The sequence below is a fragment of the Macrobrachium rosenbergii genome, chromosome 9, assembly GCF_040412425.1.
Source record: "Macrobrachium rosenbergii isolate ZJJX-2024 chromosome 9, ASM4041242v1, whole genome shotgun sequence".
NCBI classification, from domain to species: Eukaryota; Metazoa; Arthropoda; class Malacostraca; order Decapoda; family Palaemonidae; genus Macrobrachium; species Macrobrachium rosenbergii.
In genome coordinates, this window is record NC_089749.1 from 52,826,108 (window position 1) to 52,847,871 (window position 21,764).

At 35.7% G+C, this 21,764-nt stretch overlaps 1 long non-coding RNA gene across 2 annotated transcripts in view; it reads right to left on the reverse strand.

The window, feature by feature from the left end:
- Window positions 1-21,764, reverse strand: part of LOC136841801 (uncharacterized) — a 518,713-nt gene that overhangs the window by 186,109 nt on the left and 310,840 nt on the right. For both annotated transcript variants that reach the window (XR_010854092.1, XR_010854090.1), the window contains one exon: window positions 16,838-16,918. This is a non-coding gene — a long non-coding RNA (uncharacterized lncRNA). The remainder of the gene's footprint in view (window positions 1-16,837; window positions 16,919-21,764) is intronic.

The window sequence follows — 21,764 nt, forward strand, 5'->3', positions numbered from 1 at the left end:
TGAAATTCGAGGATAAAATGCAAGAATTTTATCTTAATTGTCACATATTCATTTAGCTTCCAGTAGGACACTTAAGGTTTATTCATATGTGCGCATCTGGGTAAGTTTTAAAATATAGTTTTTAGACATGATTTATTACAATAAGTGAGCATCTGGGCAAATAAATGGTTACCTAAGTTTTAAAATATATATATATTTTTTTAGATATGATTGATTACGTACAGAAGCAAAATTAAGAAAATATCAGAACATGACGTTAAATACCAATGTCATAAAATGATATACGAATGTTATTCTGCTGCTGTGAAAAGGCGATCAATTATCCAGGCATAACATCAATCAAGTATTGAACTGAATATAGAATTTAGGCCAAAGGCCAAGCGCTGGGACCTATGAGGCCATTCAGCGCTGAAATGGAAATTGACGGTAAAAGGTTTTAAAGATGTAACAGGAGGAAAACCTCGCTGTTGCACTATGAATCAGTTGTTAAGAGAGGGTGGAAAGTAAGAGGAAGAAAGAGAATATGGAAGCAGGTACAGTAAAAGGAACCAAAGGGGTTGCAGCTAGGGGCCGAAGGCAAGCTGCAAAGAACCTTAAGCGATGCCTACAGTGCACCGCATGAGGTGCACTGACGGCACTACTCCCCTAAGGGGGACATGATGATAGTGTCGGTTCTGAAGAATCTGTTCTGAGCAGACCTTGCTGGGCATGTAGAAGTCAAGGTGCTATTGACAGGGCATTTTCGTTATGGCAGGAAGAGGGAGAAACTAAAAAAAACTTCAAAATTTAATTACATTATTTTCTCCTTCTTTTACCAACTTTCCAAACCTTAAAAAAGTTACCTCCCCTCTTCAAGGAACTGTCCTAACCCTGGAAAATGCTGAGGCCATGAGCGCTGGGCGTGGCCCACACTGGCTAGAACACAAAGCTATTCATTACAAGACCGGATAAAACGAACACTAAACTAAAAATGAACCAATAAAAAACAAAATAAAAGACATACATGGATAAATTCTGACTCCCCCAAATATCCACCGTCCATATGTGGTCCTCGTTCACACGCCAGCAGAGCCTCAGGGTGCGGGAATAATCCCAAATCCACAATAATTTGTAGCTTCCCATTAACACCAGGTAACATCCGGTCATCCAATTTGAATAATATCTTCTGGGTGAAGCCCGCGACACATGAAAAAAGACGAATGGAAGCAGAAGGTAGATGACAAACAGGTGCAACAACGATCAATAAATTGATATAAACTGGTCTCGAGCTGTCAGCGACAGCACAGCAGACTACAGCATAACTGTTGCAGCAGTCTGCCAGTGCATGAGACAAAGAACAGTTGTGAATGCAATCAATTAAAAATGGCGTAAAAAAAACTGGACGAGTATCGAGAGCGAAAGGGACGCATTAACTTGAATAGTCCAGGCTGTCCGCTAATAACATCTGCAGCCTGGTCCGTCTGTGGTCAGTTTTAGTTTTCTGTAAAAGAAAACTATTGTGCCGGCTTTGTCTGTCAGTCCGTACTCAGATCTTAAAAACTACCGAGGCTAGAGGGCTGCAAATTGAAATGTTGATCATCCACCCTCCAAACATCAAACATACCAAATTGCAGCCCTCTAGCCTCCGCATTTTTTTTTATTTAAGGTTAAAGTTAGCCATAATCGTGCTTCTGGGAACGATGTAGGATAGGCCACCACCGGCCAGTGGTTAAAGTTTCATGGGCCGCGGCTCATACAGCATTATATCGAGACCACCGAAATATATATATATTTTCGGTCGCCTTGAGTATGCACTGTAGCGGCTGTACAGAAAACTCGACTGCGCCGAAGAAACTTCGGCGGTTTTAATACTTGCTTATAGCAGTGGTCAATATGCTTGGTGAATCAGCCATTCCTTTCCACTGTTAACTTTCTATGGCCTTAAAAGTGTTAAAGGGTCCACACAAGGCTTCTTCGATAGCCATTAACACCTTAGCATAATTGCGGTTTGCCTTTGGGCAAGAACCTATGCTGTTAAGAAGTAGATTTAATTTAAAACAGCCAACCAGCCATTCCGAGCACCAGTAGGTTCCTACCGAATGGACAGAATATATATATATATATATATATATATATATATATATATATATATATATATATATATATATATATATATATATATATATATATATATATATATATATATATATATATATATATATATATATATATATATATATATATATATATATATATATATATATATATATATATATATATATATATATATATATATATATATATATATATATATATATATATATAATATATATATGACTATTCTGAATTTCAAACAAGAGAACAATACCGCTTTTTCTAGATTCAGGCGAAGCGTCGATCAGATTCGATCTCTGCTGTACTTGCAAAGGCAAATCACTGAACACAAAAGAGGTCGAAAATTTCAGTCGGCCCAAAGTGGCTTCAAATTAAATGAAAATGGATCCCTTTCTATGGAGATGTTGGAATCTTCGGTAGATATCGGCGCTATTTGCAACTGGATGTTGGAAAGAACATAAAATTTTGGCCAAAAGCCAAGCGCTGGGACCTATGTGGTCATTCAGCGTTGAGAAGGAACTTGAGAGTAAAGCAGGTTTGAAAGGTGTAACAGGAGGAAAACCTCGTAGTTGCACTACGAAACAATTGTTAGGAGAGGGTGGAAAGTCAGATGGAGGAAAGAGAATTTGAACGGAGGTAAAGTAAAAGGAATGAAAAGGGCTGCAGCTAGGGGACGAAGGGAAGCTACAAGGAACCTTCAGTAATGCCTACAGTGCACCGTGTGAGGTGCACTGACGGCACTACCCCCCTACGGGGGTAACTGGATATCATTGTCGTTTTTTAACATAAGTTGTTGTCTTCAAATGAACATTGCTCACCTTTTTAACTACATATTGTTGCCAATTCTTCAACGAATATTGTCGCCGTTCTCCTAAATACATTTTGGTCGCTTTCATCGATTACTGGTGTTGTTCTTCAGTAATTACTGTAGCAGATTTTAACTGAATATTGTCGTTTTTCGTACACTGATCCAGTCCTCCCGTGAATATTGGTGTCTCACTTCAGTAGCATTATTGTCCTTTTTCAGGGGCTGTTCGCAAAGTACTTCAGCGACGTTAACTATGGTTCTCTACTAAAGAACAACAGTTACGGCTGTTCTTTAATGGACGGTAGAGTAGTTCTCCAATGGTCGTGTGTGTTCTTAGAGCTGAAACTGGTTCTGTTCTACAGTTGATATCAAGGATGTCGCTTTTCCCGCTGATGCAAAAGGGGACACTAAACCTCTCACTCTCTCTCTCTCTCTCTCTCCCCTGAGAAATTTGTTGCGTACTAACTCACTCATGTGAAACTGTTAATGATTAAAAAAATAAAAAACTCTTCGAGTAAACATATTTCCTTATGGAATTCACCGTGGATCAAGATATTTAACAAAGTTTATTATATTTTTTATGTGGCTGATTGATCGATTCTTGTAAACTGGCATCGCGATAACGTACTATGAACTGAATGCAACCATTAATTGGTCAAAATAAGTTGCGCATCGGGGGAAAAAATGTCGAAGGCCGTCTGCTCACATCATGTCCAGTCTTCGTATAAAAAAGACACTTCAACTTCAAAATTCTCCAGGGGTGTCATGAGTTGGCATAAGCGTTCATTATATGTGTATGTATGTATGTATGTGTATTATATATATATATATATATATATATATATATATATATATATATATTATTAACTTTATCACATACACAATTGTTCTGTGCATTAGTAGAATTACTAAAAGGACCTCATTCAAACTGGATGGTATCTAACGGAGTTTTTATTCAGAAAAAGTTACTTTTTCTGAATAAAAACTCCGTTAGATACCATCCAGTTTGAATGAGGTCCTTTTAGTAAAATATATATATATATATATATATATATATATATATATATATATATATATATATATATATATACATATATATATATATATATATATATATATATATATAGTATATATATATATATATATATATGGAATAGAGAATTTAGACCAAAGGCCAAGCGCTGGGACCTATGAGAACGGTTCGCAGTTGTGCTATGAAATAACTGATAAGTGAGGGTGAAAAAAAAGCATATATAGTTGCAAAGGTGAATTTTCTCTTTTTATGCCTTCTGTAATTCGATGGATTAAACATTGGCCTACTACTCCAGTGCAATTCAAAACTCCGTGGAGGGCGTCGATATTAGCATGTTTCCAGGCGACTGTGTGTGTGTGTGTGTGTGTGTGTGTGTGTGTGTGTGTGTATATATGTATATATATGTATATATATATATATATATATATATATATATATATATATATATATATATATATATATAAAATTTATATGTATGTATATACTGTATTTATATATGTCTGTGAATAATGTGTATATTATATATATATTCACATTATTCACAGTTAGTTATAAATAAACAAATCATTTATAACTAACTGTGAATAATGTGAATATATATATAATATACACACACACACACACACATATATATATTATATATATATATATATATATATATATATATATATATATATATATATATATATATATATATAATATTTTATACACGTAACAAGATTTATGCCCATATATACCTTGGAACAGACCCATAACATTCAACTAGCCTTCTGATATAAACTTTTTGGCAGCTTAGCTCAGCAAATACACATTATAAACCTGTATTCAGAGATTATACAAAAACGAGTTATAAAAGCGTTTTATACATGTTCGATTGTTCCTTAGCTATGCTGAATTTTTAGTTTTCTGAAAAGAAAACTATTGTGCCGGCCCTGTCTGTCCGTCTGCACTTTTCTGTCCGCGCTTTTTCTGTCTACAATGTTTCTGTCCGCCCTCAGATCTTAAAAACTACTGAGGCTAGAGGGCTGCAAATTGGTATATTGATCATCCACCCTCCAATCATCAAACATACCAAATTGCAGCCCTCTAGCCTCCTCAGTAGTTTTTATTTTATCTAAGGTTAAAGTTAGCCATAATCGTGCTTCTGGCAACGATATAAGCCAGGCCACCAACAGGCCGTGATTAAAGTTTCATGGACCGGGGCTCATACAGCATTATATTATACAGAGACCAACGAAAGATGATCTATTTTCGGTGGCCCTGATTATACGCTGTACCGGCTGTACAGAAAACTCGATTCCGCCGGAGAAACTTCGGCGCATTTTATACTTGTTTTTTTTCGTGTATGGTAAGCGGTTCATAGCAGGGTTCACTCGTAGTATGATATTGCTTCTTAACGTGTACTCTCTCTATATTTAGAGTCTTTATATCAGCCTTCATATCCTTATTCCAGTTAATCTCTCTCTCTCTCTCTCTCTCTCTCTCTCTCTCTCTCTCTCTCTCTCTCTCTCTATTTTAGGTTCAGTTGGCTTTCTGCCAGCATGAGCTCTTGCGGCATCGCGTAGTGTAAACACAGGTTAGTTGAGATTAAGGTTAAGTTTATGCATGCACAAACCGTTGCTTGCATGATAGTAGGTTATGAGATCTAAGTGACCTGATGTGGACCTCCGGACTAAGGATAACCAACAACGATGAAACGACTCCCAGAGTGCAGCTTGGATGCACAAAATATGAACACTTAAAATCTAGAAAAATTCTTTTTTCAGCTATGTGAACAAAACCGTATCGAAATAAGTCTTAATTTTTCAAATTACATAAAAAATCAAACTGAAATTTTTAAACATATTCAAAACATTTTTTAAACAATTTTACCCTATTGGGTAAGAAGAAACAAATATAAATTTTTCATATGGCAAAAACAAAGTCTAAAAAAAAAAGTCATTTTTCAAGCTGCTTAAACAAACTCTTAAAAAAATACATAATTTTGAAGATACAGGTGATACGAAAACTTTGAACCAATCGACATAAACAAAACGTGGAATTAAACGAATATATTAATGACAGTCAAGTCACTCTTCTAAATAGTAAAATTCTGTTCTGTCACTTCCCAAAAAAAAAAATCCTTCGTCGCAAAACAAATAAATCCTTCGGAGACTCCTCTTGCTTTACCCACCTTTACACAGTGATACATCGGAGACGTTCTACATTTTGCTACATCCGCCATCGTTGCATAGGAATTGCAGCAATACCTGCATACGAAGGCGTTGCCTCATTGCATGCGAATAGAATATTACCCACGTTCCTGTCTATCCCTGCTTGGCAACAAGCAAGTCTGGCCGCTTGTAAACAAGGAGATTGCCTTCGCGATTGTGTACGAGCATGCGGTTGAATATAATTGACAACAACAAAAATAAAAGGGCGTTTAGCTCGACTTGCACGTCCTAACTAGACGTGGGCAAGCCTATAAGAATGCACTGCTAATAATAATAATAATAATAATAATAATAATAATAATAATAATAATAATAATAATAATAATAAAATTAAATTAATATTCACTGTATAAAATTGACAAAAAATAAGTGCGTGTTTAGCTCGATAATAATAATAATAATAATAATAATAATAATAATAATAATAATAATAATAATAATAATAATAATAATAATAATAATAATAATAATAATAATAAACTTTTAGAATGGAAATCAGTTAATTGTACAAAATTAGTATGAACGTGAATAAAAAAAATCACAATTATTGTTATTAGTAGTAGCAATATATAACAGAAATAGTCTCTTGGACGAAATTAGCACAAACCAATAATAATAATAATAATAATAATAATAATAATAATAATATTAATAATAATAATAATACTGGTGAAGAATTCCACAATGGTGTACGTGTACATTATATATTACAATATATATTGTATACATTTTAATATACTGTATATTCAAGCTTATACCATTTGTGTGCTATTACAAGATTTTTATGAATAAAATAATAATAATAATAATAATAATAATAAAACTTTTGAAACCGAAACTAGCTCGTTGCACAAAAGTAGCACTAAACCTTTACATGAATAAAGAGTCATTGTTATCCTAATTAGCAGTTGCAATATAAAACTGAAATAGTCTCTTGGACGAAATTAGCACAAACCAAAGGTAATAATAATAATAATAATAATAATAATAATAATAATAATAATAATAATAATAATAATAATAATAATGGTGAAGAATTCCACAAAGGTGTAAGTGTAAATATGTAGTACAATGTATACTGTATACATTTTTAATATATATATTCATACTTATACCATTGCCTGCCCTTATGAGATTTTATGAATAATAATAATAATAATAATAATAATAATAATAATAATAATAATAATAATAATAATAATAATAATAATAATAATAATAATAATAATAATACGGAACTTCGATAATTTCGTAAAGAGAGGCGTTGGTTTTAGAAGATTAAAATAAGAAGTTTTCATTTTCTACTTCAATAAAGTTATTTGAATCTTCACTGAGACTTGAGGCTAATCTTCGCATCGATATTCAGACAGATACTACTGAGTCTGTTGATGATCTTATGGATGTAAATCGTCTGTTCGCAGACTCTGGCAAGTTGCCAGATAGTAAGGATGAGAGGAAAGATTTTTTTCTATTTTTGATTCTCATTAATATTCATTTAATTCCTTTAACTGTTTCTCACTTTTTTGTACTTCATATTATTATTATTATTATTATTATTATTATTATTATTATTATTATTATTATTACTGTTGTTGTTGTTGTTGTTGTTGTTGCTGTTTACAATGTGGACCTTTCCAGTCTTTGTGATAATAGTTATCAACAGGTTTCTTTTACCATGCTAAAATCAGTGTCTTTAATATGATCACGGCCTCATTGCCAATGTTATCATTACTATTGTTATATTCCAGCATATACCAACAACCTACAAAATGCTGGTTTGCCCATTCACGTCCTTTTGCACATATTAGTACAGCTTTCCAAACCAAGATCAGAATGGAATTGGAATACAGAATTTAGGCCAAAAGCCAATCGCAGGGAACTATCAGGTCATTCAGTGTTGAAAGGGAAACTGACAGTAAAAGGCTTGAAGGGTGTAACCGGAGGAAAACCTCGCAGTTGCATTATGAAACAATTGTTAGAGAGGGTGGATGGCTAGATGGAAGAGAGAGAAATGAACGGAGGTAAACAAAAAGGAATAAAAGAGGTTGCAGCTAGGGCCGAAGGGACGCTGCAAAGAACCTAAATAATGCCCACAGTGCACCACGTGAGGTGCAATGAACGGCATTACCCCCTGCAACGAGAAGATCGGAATGACGAACTGCTTAGCGTAAAGATGAAAAGATAAAACACGGACGCATATATGTAATAATATAAAGGAAACTGTCATTCAGTTGTTACAAGACGGACACTTTCATCCAACTGTTTCCCGGTAATTCTGTGACCACGCATGTTGTCATCTCAGAGCAAATGATTTTGTTGACAGAAATTGAGGTAAAATGAGAAACTCTGACATACTCCCACTATCAAGACAGACATGCAGACAGAAGAACTGACAGACAGAACAGACTTGCAGACAGAAGAACTGATAGACAGACAGACAAAGAAGCTAGTTCCAGTCCACTAATAGAAATCCTGAGATGAACCGGAGACTTAATGACAAGAAACCACCTTCCACGATCTCATTTCGGCCCTATTTTTACACCATTATTTCACACGAATTTATGTTTTCGACACGACTGATGCTACTTTTTCCCACCTGTGGAAAGGAGAACTGCAGGTATCTGTTTACCTCAGGTGTTCGGAAGACCAATTAAAAGCCAGATACAGGAAGCGTTTCAGAGGAAAATTTGAGGGCCGGATTCTCGCGGCCGAGACGAAAGAGGACCAGCCAATATTGGTCCGCCTCCCCTTCTCTGGGACACAGCCACTATTTTATAAAACATTTGCCGACAAGAAATTGGTTCGTAATCAAGCAGTTTAAAAAAACTGAGGGCTCTTAATGATTGTTCATTTCCTCTGTCTTCTCGTTCACTGTGTGCGTGTGCGCGTCTGGATAGTTTTGATAGAACAAGATACGAATCTTGTTTAACCATTGCGAGTTTCAATTTTCTGCTTTCATTTATCCATGCAGAGTTGAGTTTTAATTTTCTGCTTTTATTTATCCATGCAGATTTGAGTTTCAATTTTCTGCTTTTATTTATGCATGCAGATTTAAGCTAACAGGTTGGTGATCAAATCCCCTACTTTGGGGATGTCGTTAGTCACAATAAAAAGGTAGAAAGTGATGTTAAAGAAGATACGAAATAAACTCCACATCTTAATCATATGTCTAGTTTAAGGATGCTATGCCTACCTTACTAGCTTTTCCTAGATCCTGGCCAACGAGTCATGTTAGCTGTTTCTTTTTTATTCTATAAATAAAACTAAGTTTTCTTACGTTCGCTGCTTCTCTCACTGAATTTTGAACCAGTTTCAGCTTTAAACCAAGTAAAATTACTTCAGTCTATCCCCTCCATACAGGATTCAAGTGCTCCGTTTTTGGACAACCTAATGTCCTTTTATAGCCCAGGACCGAAGAAAACAAGAAATATTCAGGAGGACGAGAGAGCTGGAGCGAGAAGGAAGCGACAGACTGTCTATCAAACCAAGGAAGGTTGTAAATCAGGAAAAATAAAAGGGAAAAGAGAATTCCAAAGCCTTGTGGTAGATGAAAAAAAAGGGGCGATGAGCCGATTACTCCAAACAGAATTAAAGATTTCCAGAGAGTAAATTTGTGAAGGAGTGACATGACGGGTTATACTATCCTCAATGGAACGCTGGGATATACCTGCAATATCTCAGTAGTTGATCATCAACTATTAACCTCTATATCAAAATAAGTAGACAAGTTTTTTCCCACCAAAAAATTTTTTCTCTTCAAAGTTTGGTCAGTCAAGTAACCAATCTCTCAAGCTTAACCTTCAAACTGTAATATGAATAAATAAAAAAATATTTCCCTTTCAAACATCCAACTCTCGAACTTTGCAACAATTATGGATGTATGTAAGGAACAAACTAATTTTCTCTTTATAGTTTATAAGCCTCATTGTTTTATTAGCCAATCATCTATCCACTGTCTCAACTTTTGCAAGGTACAAAAATGTGTAACTGGAATGACACCAGACTAAAGAACCATTAGACTTCGGTGACATAATTAGGATCTATTCCTATCGTAGACTCAAAAAATGACAGGAACCTTTCACTCCTCTAGCAGTTCATGCAGACAGTTTATTCTGTTCCCAGTCGTCTTTAACTGTACTTGACATTCGCTTGCGTGCAGCCTTCACCTGTAGAGGGAACTCATTAAGGCCGCTAATGAATGCAAATGGGTTCAAAATGACGAACCCCAATTTGCGCTTCGCACACAATACATCTTCTTCCTCGATTTGCGGAAATGAGGGAAAGGCGATGATTTTTGCCGAGATCATTGGAGTTCGCTCTCTTCAGTTCGGGCGGAAGAGGGGCACGAGGGTAAGAAGAAAAAGACCTCGCGGTGCCCTTGAACTGCACATACCCAACGACACCGCCCATCAGCGTGGAGTCGAAATATTGTCTCGTTCGTCTTCAAGCGCGTTCAAGCAAAATCAAACTTAACAGAAGGTTGCTTTCATTAACACGGGATCGAATCTTTGCGTGACATTTTGGTTTGCAAGAGTAACTTGAATTCTTTCTGGTTAACTATTTCCGCTTCCTCCGTTTAGTTTCAGATTGAGACATGGTTTAAAAATGAAATTAAATAATTAAATCGCGGCCAGGCGTTTTTCACTGCACTCCACCACATGCACACACACATACAAATATATATAAATATATATGTATGTATATATATATATGAACAATTGCGTTTTATATACATACATATGCCTACATACATACACACATATTAATATATATATATATATATATATATATATATATATATATATATATATATATATATATATATATATATATATACATATATACATACATACACACCCACACGAAACATTGTGGGGTAACACTAGTGAAAACCACAGAAGATTCTCTGCCACAACATATTTTATCCAGTGCATCAAGGATAAAACCCTTGTAAGGAAAACTTCAATAATATTACCCGTTTTATATATCTACATAAAAAGGCTCATCAGCAGGAAGTCAAACCCCTAAACAAATGGGGCAATTCATCTTTAACAGTTTCTTGTACGTACTCTCTGTCTTCCCATGCATACACTCATAAATATATCGTCTTCCGTTCTCATCACAAGACCAAACCATCTCAAAATATTTCGATCCATCTCTTCAACAATATTAACTTTTTTAATCACTTCACATTTTCATATTTCTCACACTATCATTCCTTATAACTCCCAGTATGTTAAGATAATACATAACAAATCATCTGAATATATTCAGCCTATTTTCCTTCGTTCATATTCAACTTCAACACTTCGCTTCTATAAAGGAGAGTTGGTTCAACACACCCTTCACACGTTGTAACATTTGCTCCTGTGCATATTCTTCTATTTCAGATATATTGTTTCATCTATTCCGTGACTCTCCTCTTCTCTCATCCCACCCTCTTTCGCTGCTTTTATCCCTAATTACACTTACAGATCAACTAGTTCCATCTCGCACCATCCATGCAACATGCATTGCTCCAACTTCTTGATTTCCATTAGATATCTTACTATTACTTTTATCACATTTGTTTTTTACTTCCACTTTCAATAGTCTCTGCAGCAGACACATACTTCATTCAGAGCACCTTTACATATTCACAATATGACCCATTCTTCCTCTCTAGGACCTCTGACTTTTCCTTCACCCCATCCACAGACATTTTAAACAGCCATGTAGACTTAATAAACCCTTGTCTCACGCCCATTTTCACTCCAAATCAACCTCTCTTGCCTAAGTACTTACTTACTTTAACACACTTTGCATCAATTGCAAAAACTTTTAATTACTCCCAATAACTTACCCTTTATATCATACATCAACAGCCTTCACACTGCTTTTCCGTCATAAACTGTTTCTATGTCCATAAGCTTCTAAACTTCTGACCTAACACCTTCATAACAAACATCTGACACACCCGCCTATTTTAATGACTTCTGTCACCTGCCTTACTTTCGTAATCAAAACCTTACCACACACCTTCCATATTCCCAGGTCAACCAATTGAAAAGAGACTGTTATTATGGTGGAAATAAACTTTACTAGACTGTCACTGCCGTCCTAGAAAGCTATAAAGTACCAGTGGCTTGGCATTTCAACATACTGTATCCCATGGAGAGAAGCACTTATAGAAGGTCGTGAATCCCTTGGGAGAGGCTCATAAATCCAGCAACTTTACAGAGGACTGCTGATGCAGTGGTGGTATGCGGCACAACCTGGACACTGTTGCTCTATAAAGTGTCTTGGTCTTGGGCAGAGTTGAATCGGTCACCAAAGAAAAAACACGCCCAGTGAAGGGTTGTGAACCCCTTGGCGGGAGGAAATGCCCTCATAAATGAAAGATACAGTAGGCCTGTTCTCATAATGCCAAGAGCAACTGTGCTTCCACTTCTGGGAGATAGCAGGAAAGGAAGTTAATTGCATTCTCACCATTCTGCTTTGTGCGAAAGTTACTAAATGACCAAGTAAAAGTGGTGTGCAGCCCCATACCCGTTACTATGGTATTAATATTGCAACACACACACACACAAACACACACACACACACACATATATATATATATATATATATATATATATATATATATATATATATATATATATATATATATATATATATATATGTGTGTGTGTGTGTGTGTGTGTGTGTGTGTGTGTGTGTGTGTGTGTGACATTATATTCGCAATCATTAAGCACACATGACGTTTAAGAATAACTCACATTCAAGGAGAATTAAATTAAACAGGTGCTCCGATGCCGGGCCAGAACTCAAACCACGATCTTCTTTGGAAATACCAATGGGCAGTGACTTTGACCACGTGGCTATCAAGAGAGCTAGAAGCTAATATCGACTCTGCTATACATATGCCCATCGAATTCAGCTTGTGTTTTAAAATCGAAAGCCACTCATCTCCACGTTGAAAGCTGACTGATAAGTCTGTAACATTTTGCTAATTAGGAATTCTTGTCACTTATACACGTGGGATTTTTTTATATTCCAAATATTAAGCTACAAATATCGTTAACATCGAATTCACTATACCTTGGGAATAACTCACACCCAGCGGAAATTATAATTGATAAGTTCTCCGTCCTCGGCAGGATTCGAACCAAGGTCTGCGTAGGAAACACCAATATACAGTTGTATTTCAAAAACTCAGAGAAATTCACAAAATATTCGATGAAGAAAAAATTGGAAAAAGGACTAGTCTTTGTGATCATTCTATTGAAATTGGTAGGTGTTCCTGCTTCTACGATGAAAATAAGCTCCGAAACGTATCCTCTCCATGAATATTTTGATTTTCGAGCAGGCACAAATTGAAGCAGGAATTTCCAAAGCGCATTAGGAGCATCGAGTATGGCAAATTACCGATAATTTTCGTGCCTCGTCTTTTCACGGACCATTGATCAACGCGAAAGAAAGTTCGCCCAAGGAAAATAATTCTCCGGATTTTTTTTTTTTTTTTTTGGGGGGGGGGGTGGTTAGAGATGATTCAACGCATTTTTCCTTGATTATTTCCCCCGGCCTAAACTGCTCATCCCAAGACCCGGATCTGCTCTGTTACGGCTTACGCCGGCCTCGAAAAAAATAAAAAAAAGTTGGAAAAAGAATGGAGTAGAAAAATCCCGGCAGAAAGATTGATAACTCGGGTGAAAAATGCGTGTACAAAGCTAGAAATAATGTTTGGTCCCGGACTGGCAGAAACGTTTTGATAGAAAAGTTTTTTTTTCAGAGAGTTTTTATTTTTGTGAAAAAGTTAAGCGCTGTGTTACCCCATCCTCCCCAGGGAAGCGGCACCCTCCCCCCAACCTCCACCAGGTCTGAATTCAGATGTCAAGTCGTATACGAAGATTTGATGGAAGTTCGTGTTTTCGTTGAATTTTTTTTATTTGTATATTCAAATGATTTTGTAAAATATACAATAAATTCCATTTCACCTTTATTCTGCTTAGTTGTTGTTAACTTTACAAACTGTTAAAAGATCTTGGCGTTGTTTACATTTTATCATCATTTCCCGTTTGAATTGAACTGAATATAGAATTTAGGCCCAAGGCCAAGCACTGGGACCAATGAGGTCATTAAGCGCTGAAATGGAAATTGACAGTGAAAGTTTAAAAGGTTTAAGAGGAGGAAAACCTCGCAGTTACACTATGAAAAAATTGTTAGAGAGGTGGAAAGTCAGATGGAAGAAAGTGAATATGAACGGAGGTACAGTAAAATGAATGAAAGAGGTTACAGCTAGGGGCCGATGGGACGCTGCAAAGAACCTTCAGTAATGCCTACAGTGCATCACGTGAGGTGCACTAACGGCACTAACCCCCTACGGGAGAAGGATAATAAAACTAAATGTGCTAGTTAATATTGAAGACTGATTGAGAGCTTCATAATTTTATATGATTTACTTTTATCTAAGCCATTTAATCAACTGCAGCTTATAGTAGAACTAAAAGAAGTATATTTTCATTTTACTTTCTTTAAAGTATTCAGGCAAGTTTTTCATACTTTCTATTGCAGAAATCGTTAATGTTTTCAGTCCTTTATTTTACAAATAGAAAGAAAGGTCATTCATTATATTTACTGTATAGTTAATGACATTTTTTCATTCATTTCCGTTATTTTCTAACTTAAGGAAGTTTACCTGAATTTACTTTACAATTCTGAACCGATGGATGAAAGATCCTTCATTTCATTTTATTTTTAGGTTAAGAAAGATCTTCTAAATTTCTTTCGTTTCTTAACTGATGAATTTTTTTTTTTTTCTCTCCTTTCTGCACGGATTGATTTTTTGTCAATTCCTCCCGTTTCAGAAGTGATGCAAACATCTACATTCATTTCATGAATTGATAAGAATTTTTCCATTATATTACCATATCTCTAGCCTGTGAAAGTTCAGAGGTTTTCTTTCGACTTCACAAAAGACAAAAGTTTTTTATTCCTCTTATTCTTCAATAGATGCAAGTTGTTCAAATCTCCATTATTTCTGAAATGATAAAAGTTTTTTTTTTCCTTCGGAGATGGTTCAGGTTTTTACAGGACTGTGTTTAACATTTCGTAACTAATGAAAGCTTTGACTATTTCCTTTGAGTTTCCAAGTGATGAAAGTTTTCATATTCCTTTTACTTCTGAACTATTGCAGTGTTAACCATTTATCTTTCATTCTGAATACGAAGACGCTTCACTTTAATTTCCATCGACTTCGTGAATGATGAAAGTCGTCCAAATTTAGTTTTGATTTCATAACTGATCAAAATCAGGTTTCGTATTTCATTTCCGTCAGAAATATCGCAGAATCTTTAGGCCGCATTGTCTTATGCAACGATAGATGGATTTTTTTCTAATTAACACAAAAGTCTAATTTTCAGATTTTCAATTTACACTTTATATTTTCCAATCGCTCCTCCGTGATTCGTCCGAATCGACTTTACCATCAAAAAAGATGAATCTTTGTATGAGATTAAGGGATACCGAAAAGAACTGAACCCTAAATTAACAAATGATTTCAGCTGAGAGAGAGAGAGAGAGAGAGAGAGAGAGAGAGAGAGATTGAACCCATCAGTAGTTCAGCTTTGTTTGATTTCGGAGGAAATCCTACATAGTACCTAAAGACTATAAGTCTCACATTTTTAGTTTTCTGTAAAAGAAAACTACTGTGCCGGCTTTGACTGTCCGTCCGCACTTTTTCTGTCAGCCCTCAGATCTTAAAAACTACTGAGGCTAGAGGGGTGCAAATTGGCCTTGGTTATACGCTCTGAAGAAAACTCGAATGCGCATTTACTTGTTTCTCTTTTAATCGAATGAGCAGATATGTAACTGGATTACGCAGACTTACACAGACCACTCGTACCCGTCCCGTTATCTGACGATCAACAAAAAGCAAAAAATAGTAAAAGAAAAAGTCACTTTTTGACTGGAGGCTAAAAAATGATTAAGGAATGATAAAGTGAAATCAGACTTCCAATTGAGGAAAAAAAAAAGTCTGAAATTAATGCAGACATCTGTGAGATGAGCTAGCTGCTAGACTGACGTAAATCGAGTCTAACAGTTACAGCAGTTCTTTTTGAACTGGTGTTAAACTGACGCGGCGCGGCGGCAGTCAAACAAGCAAACAGCCATAAAAAAAAAAAAAAAAATCAGGACAGTTCCGACACAGACTGACACTGACAAAATATCTGTCTCAAATAAAACCAGGCAATACTCCACGAATCAGGAAGAACGGCTTCGAGAAGTCGGGAATATCAGTTGATATCAGGTCGAGGAATAGAATGGATTATAAAATGTAGGCCAATGGCCAAGCACTGGGACTTACGAGGTCACTCAGCGCTGAAAGGGAAATTGAGAGCGTACAGGTCTGAAAGGCGTAACAGGGGGAAAATCTCGCAGTTGCACTATGAAATAATTGTTAGGAGAGGGTGGAAAGTAAAATGGAAGAAAGAAAATATGAATGGAGGTACAGCAAAACGAATGAAAGAGGTTGCAGCTAGGGACCGAAGGGACGCTCCAAAGAACCTTGAGTAACGTCTACAGTGCACCATGTGAGGTGCACTGACAGCACTACCCCCTACGGGATATCATGTTAAAGGGTATCAGGTTTCAGAGTGAGACAATTGAGAGAAATTAGTCTACAGATTGTTTACTGTAAATTTGTCTTACCTTAATTTCAGCGGGCATCGATTTCATCACAGAAATGTGTAAAATCAGTCTCTCAACTGCTTATTTTCTATGCCATACATCCTGAAAAAAGAAAAAGTTTATCACAACATGTAGTAAGTCTATCTAATAAACTTGAAAATATGTAGTAAGTACGTCTTCTCCAAAACGTGATAGTGATTAAAATGCAAAAGCCACCTATAAATAAATGTATTATATGTATATATATATATATATATATATATATATATATATATATATATATATATATATATATATATATACTGTATATATATATAATTTTCTATATTATATATATATATATTTCTATATATATGCATATACTGTATATATAATTTATATATTAATATATATATATATATATACATATATAAATTTCTATTTTATATATTTATATAAATGCATACATAATATATATTAATATATATATAACCATCCCATAGTATTCTTCATAAAACTAACAAGTAAATAAACAAACGATAAATCAAAACAACTGCACAGGCTTATCCGTGAGGCAAACATTAAAAAATACAAGGCGATCACCGTAAGTCATTTATTAATCCTAAGTTACCCAACACCACAAGGGCTCAATATGGATCAAAGTCCCTCACAAGGTATTCCCATCCCCTCATTTAACGGCCGTTATCTTCGTGACCATGATATAAATCGAGAGATTATCTTCGCCTTTGATGATATCGGCCAAGTTCGTTCACGTGAAGAACCGAAAAGGGGACTTGATTATTTTTTTTATTGCCGGGTAGTTTTTTTTTTTTGCAGGTTGTTTACGTTGATGGATAGCTGTGTGTGTGTGTGTGTGTGTGTGTGTTTTCAATGCACTGATACATACATACACATACATACGTGTATGTATGTTTGTATGTGTATATACATATACCCTACTTTTGAATAAAAACTCCATTAGATACCATCCAGTTTAAATGAGGTCCTTTTAGTAATTCTACATATACTTTATATATATATATATATATATATATATAAAATATATATATATATATATATTATATATATATATATATATATATATTTATATATATATATATATATATATGTGATAAAACACATTAACAGGTGAAAAAAATGAGAGACAGGGTGTAGGATATATCCTATCTTATTTTTCACCTGAGGTAATATATGATAAACGAATCACGTGCAAAAGTAATTATATATATATATATATATATATATATATATATATATATATATATATATATATATATATATATATATATATATATATGTATATATATATATATATATATATATATATATATATATATATATATATATATATATATATATATATATAATATACATATAATACAAACAGTCACACCAGTGTCCTACATATTACGGTAGAATCCCAAATAAAATACAGTTGTCTCCTGAACTTCATTAAAATCGCATTCCTTCGGCTGCTACCAAAAAGCATCTGCAGACAGGTTAATAATACAATGATATGCGACGTCAATTTGTAAAAGCAAAAATAGCGGTAGACGTAACCGCACAAAGCAGCATTCAGTCAAATCAACTCCACGAAAAGAAGATAACTTCTAAGTAATTTCCTACATCTATAATAAAGCATTCTTAATGGGAGCGTAATGTCGTGGTAGTACAGTGGGTTACATTACAGAGCCGCTTTTTGGCCAAAAATTCTACCTATGAGAGGAGAGAGGCCGCAGCCTTGACTCGAATCAGCTGATCAAACTAGCCAGAAAGCGTATCGTAATACCCATAATGACCTTTCATGGTTGGTAGTTTACATTATCAAGGAAAACGGGAACTACCTGTTAGGGGGTAGGGCCGTCAGTGCACTTCGTGCGGTGCACTGTAAGGCATTACTTCTTGAGGTTCTTTGCAGCATGCCTTCGGCCCCTATATGCAACCTCTCTCATTCCTTTAGCTGTACCTCTGTTCATATTCTCTTTCTTCCATTCTTGCTTTCCGCCATCTCCTAACAATTGATTCGCAGTGCAACTGCGAGGTTCTCCTCCTGTTATACCTTTCAGACCATTTTACTATCAATTTCCGTTTCAGGGCTGAATGACCTCACAGGTTCCAGTACTTTGCCTTTGCCCTTAAATTCTATATTCAATTAAAAACTCGAACTATTGTCGTCCGCAGCTGAACTTTTGTCATTTATGAAAGTATTCGAAGGCAAGACGAAAGTGTTTAAAGTGTTTTCTACGCCTAACGACGAGGGCACATTTCGCTATGGTTCTACGTACAGTAATACTTAGCCTATGTGGTCATCAAGGTTCCCCCAATCTTACCTCTGTAACCATTTAGTATTGCTTGCAAATAAGGCAAAGGATAGAGCAGACAAAGCTTGCTCCTTGTAAGGTTGTTATTAAAACGAACACTGTCAACTTCTCTATCCTACTGTTATTAGGTGTTCGAAAGTCTGCCTTTGTATTTTACATATTAACATAGTTTACTATAAAATTATATATTTTTATTAGTTTTTCATGAAATTGTGAATTTCTTAGCAAAAAGTTAATCAAATTATGCTCTTTAATATTTTCCACTTTATATGGAAAACCGTTGAGACGGATTGATATGTAATAAGTGTGGATACCAGGTGCTACTAACGGCCTAATTTTTACAAATTCCTACCGAGTCCTAAAAATCGCCCCTGAGTCCTTGAATAACGAAGACATGGATCCTACAACCAATGAATTGAATTGAATATAGAATTTAGACCAAAGGCCGAGCACTGGGACCTATAAGGTCAATCAGCGCTGAAACGGAAATTGACAGTAAAAAGGTTTGAAAGGTGTAACGGGGAAAACTCGCAGTTGCACCATGAATCAATTGTTAAGAGAGGGTGGAAAGTAAGACGGAAAACAGAATATGAAAGGAGGTACAGTAAAAGGAACGAACGAGGTTACAGCTAGGGGCCGAAGGCACGCTGCAAAGAACCTTAAGTAATGACTACAATAAACCTCATGATATACACTGACGACACTACCCCCTACGGGATACGACCAATGACGGGATCTTTCCTAATAGTGACCGCCAAGGGTTTTAACCCGATATGTATCCACCTCTGCGGAGTGCTGAGTACAAGCCCGATGGGGATGACCGTAAAAACAAACAAAAGACTGTAATTATCAAAGCTAATGACCCCCAAGAAATATCAGTCCTAGGTAACGACCCCCGAAAACACTTGGGGGTCACTAAGAAAGATCGCCAAAGACGTTATCACATCATCCGTGTATGCAAGTAACAAGGCCAGTCCTCCATTCGTCAAGTATGGCTTATATCATCTTATGTCACTTATCCTCGTTTTCTCTAGTTTCTGGTCATACACAATTTCTAATTAAGGCTGTTCGGTGCTACTTTGGCTAGTTATCTACGCGTCACCTACTCAGAGGAGCTAGTACTAAACATGGCGGAAGATCCTTGGGACGCTGTGTTTAGTACTAGCCCCTCGGGAATCAAAATATTTACACCCACTTCTATATTGTGTGGTCGACACATTAATGAACGGTGTCTTCGTACGGTAATAAGGTGTTTAGTACTAGCTACTCTGAGCAGCACCTACTATTCTGTTCATAATTTACTGAAGCCCCTTCAACTACCATTTTCTTGAAATGCTTGCCCTTACACTAATATATTCTGAACTACGTGACAGAGATTATTTACATTTGCTTTTGTAGACACTTCGGTTTCTAGTAACGAGAAATACCGTATTGAAGTGTGACCAAGGAAAAATTAAGACGTGTCTAAACTACCCGTTAGATTCTGACCCGTTAGATTCTGGGAATGAAAGTCAAAGTATTTACGTAGCATGTCAGGAACTGATCCTAAGGAAATATAACACCAAAACCGGTATTAGTATAGATGACAGTTCAAGGACCTCGTGGCGTTATTCAACTACCCACTTTAAAACTTACACTAAGCTTTCTAACCTGTAACCGGCTTATTTCGTCTATCTAGTAGACATTAAATTACTTACACTAATAATGATGATATTGGAAAAAAAAAAGATAAACAGCAATTTTTTTCCTTAGCCTATAATACGGATATTCTATAATACTGATATTAAGTTTTATTCTATTTTACGGACAAATTAACTAGCACTCCCTTATATATATCATTAGCCCCATCGACGCGTAAAAGTGAGGGTCTCCCCGAAATTTCGCCACTCACGTCTTTACCTCTATATGATGAATGAATAAGAAATTTGGCTCTAACGCACTGCTGTGCTTTCAGCCATTCAGCGCTCAAGAACGTGAAAAGAGGGGCTTGGGGTGGCTGGGCATCACGATGAAGTTAAGCAACGAAGAGGAATCGCAAGACACTGAAACTTTGCGAAAACCCAACAGTAGCACTAACAAATAATCGAGTTAGAGTAAGCGGGAATGGAGGCAGGAGTAAAAAGGCTAAAAAGACTAGGTGCAGCTGAGAAGGGACGAAGCAAAACACTTAAGTAATGCCTACGGTGCACCGGTTAACATGCACCGCTGTCACTGACGCCAACAGGTTTACCTATGCGTAGTTCTGAATTTCCTTTTATCGTTGCTAATTTAACAGCCATCTCATTCTTATTTTAAAACGAACCTCAAAACAAGATTTCATCAAGCCATGACAAATCCTTCAATCAGCCGTTCTACTGTTTACCTGGCAGTATTAAGTCTACCACTAAACTTTAGGTCAGCGGAAATCTTATTAGATATTGTTCCTCAGTATTTTCAAGACCATCTAAATCCTTTCTCCATGTTCTGTTACTTCGTACCTTTGAGCATAGCTCGAGCCTAATTGCAGTTTTTAAAATTAGAGTATTATCATCTGTATGTATGATGCAAACTTTCAAGTGTGATTTATAACCACTTTTTTACTCTGACCCCACAAATTTAATTTCCTACTGTCAAAAACAGGTTACCTT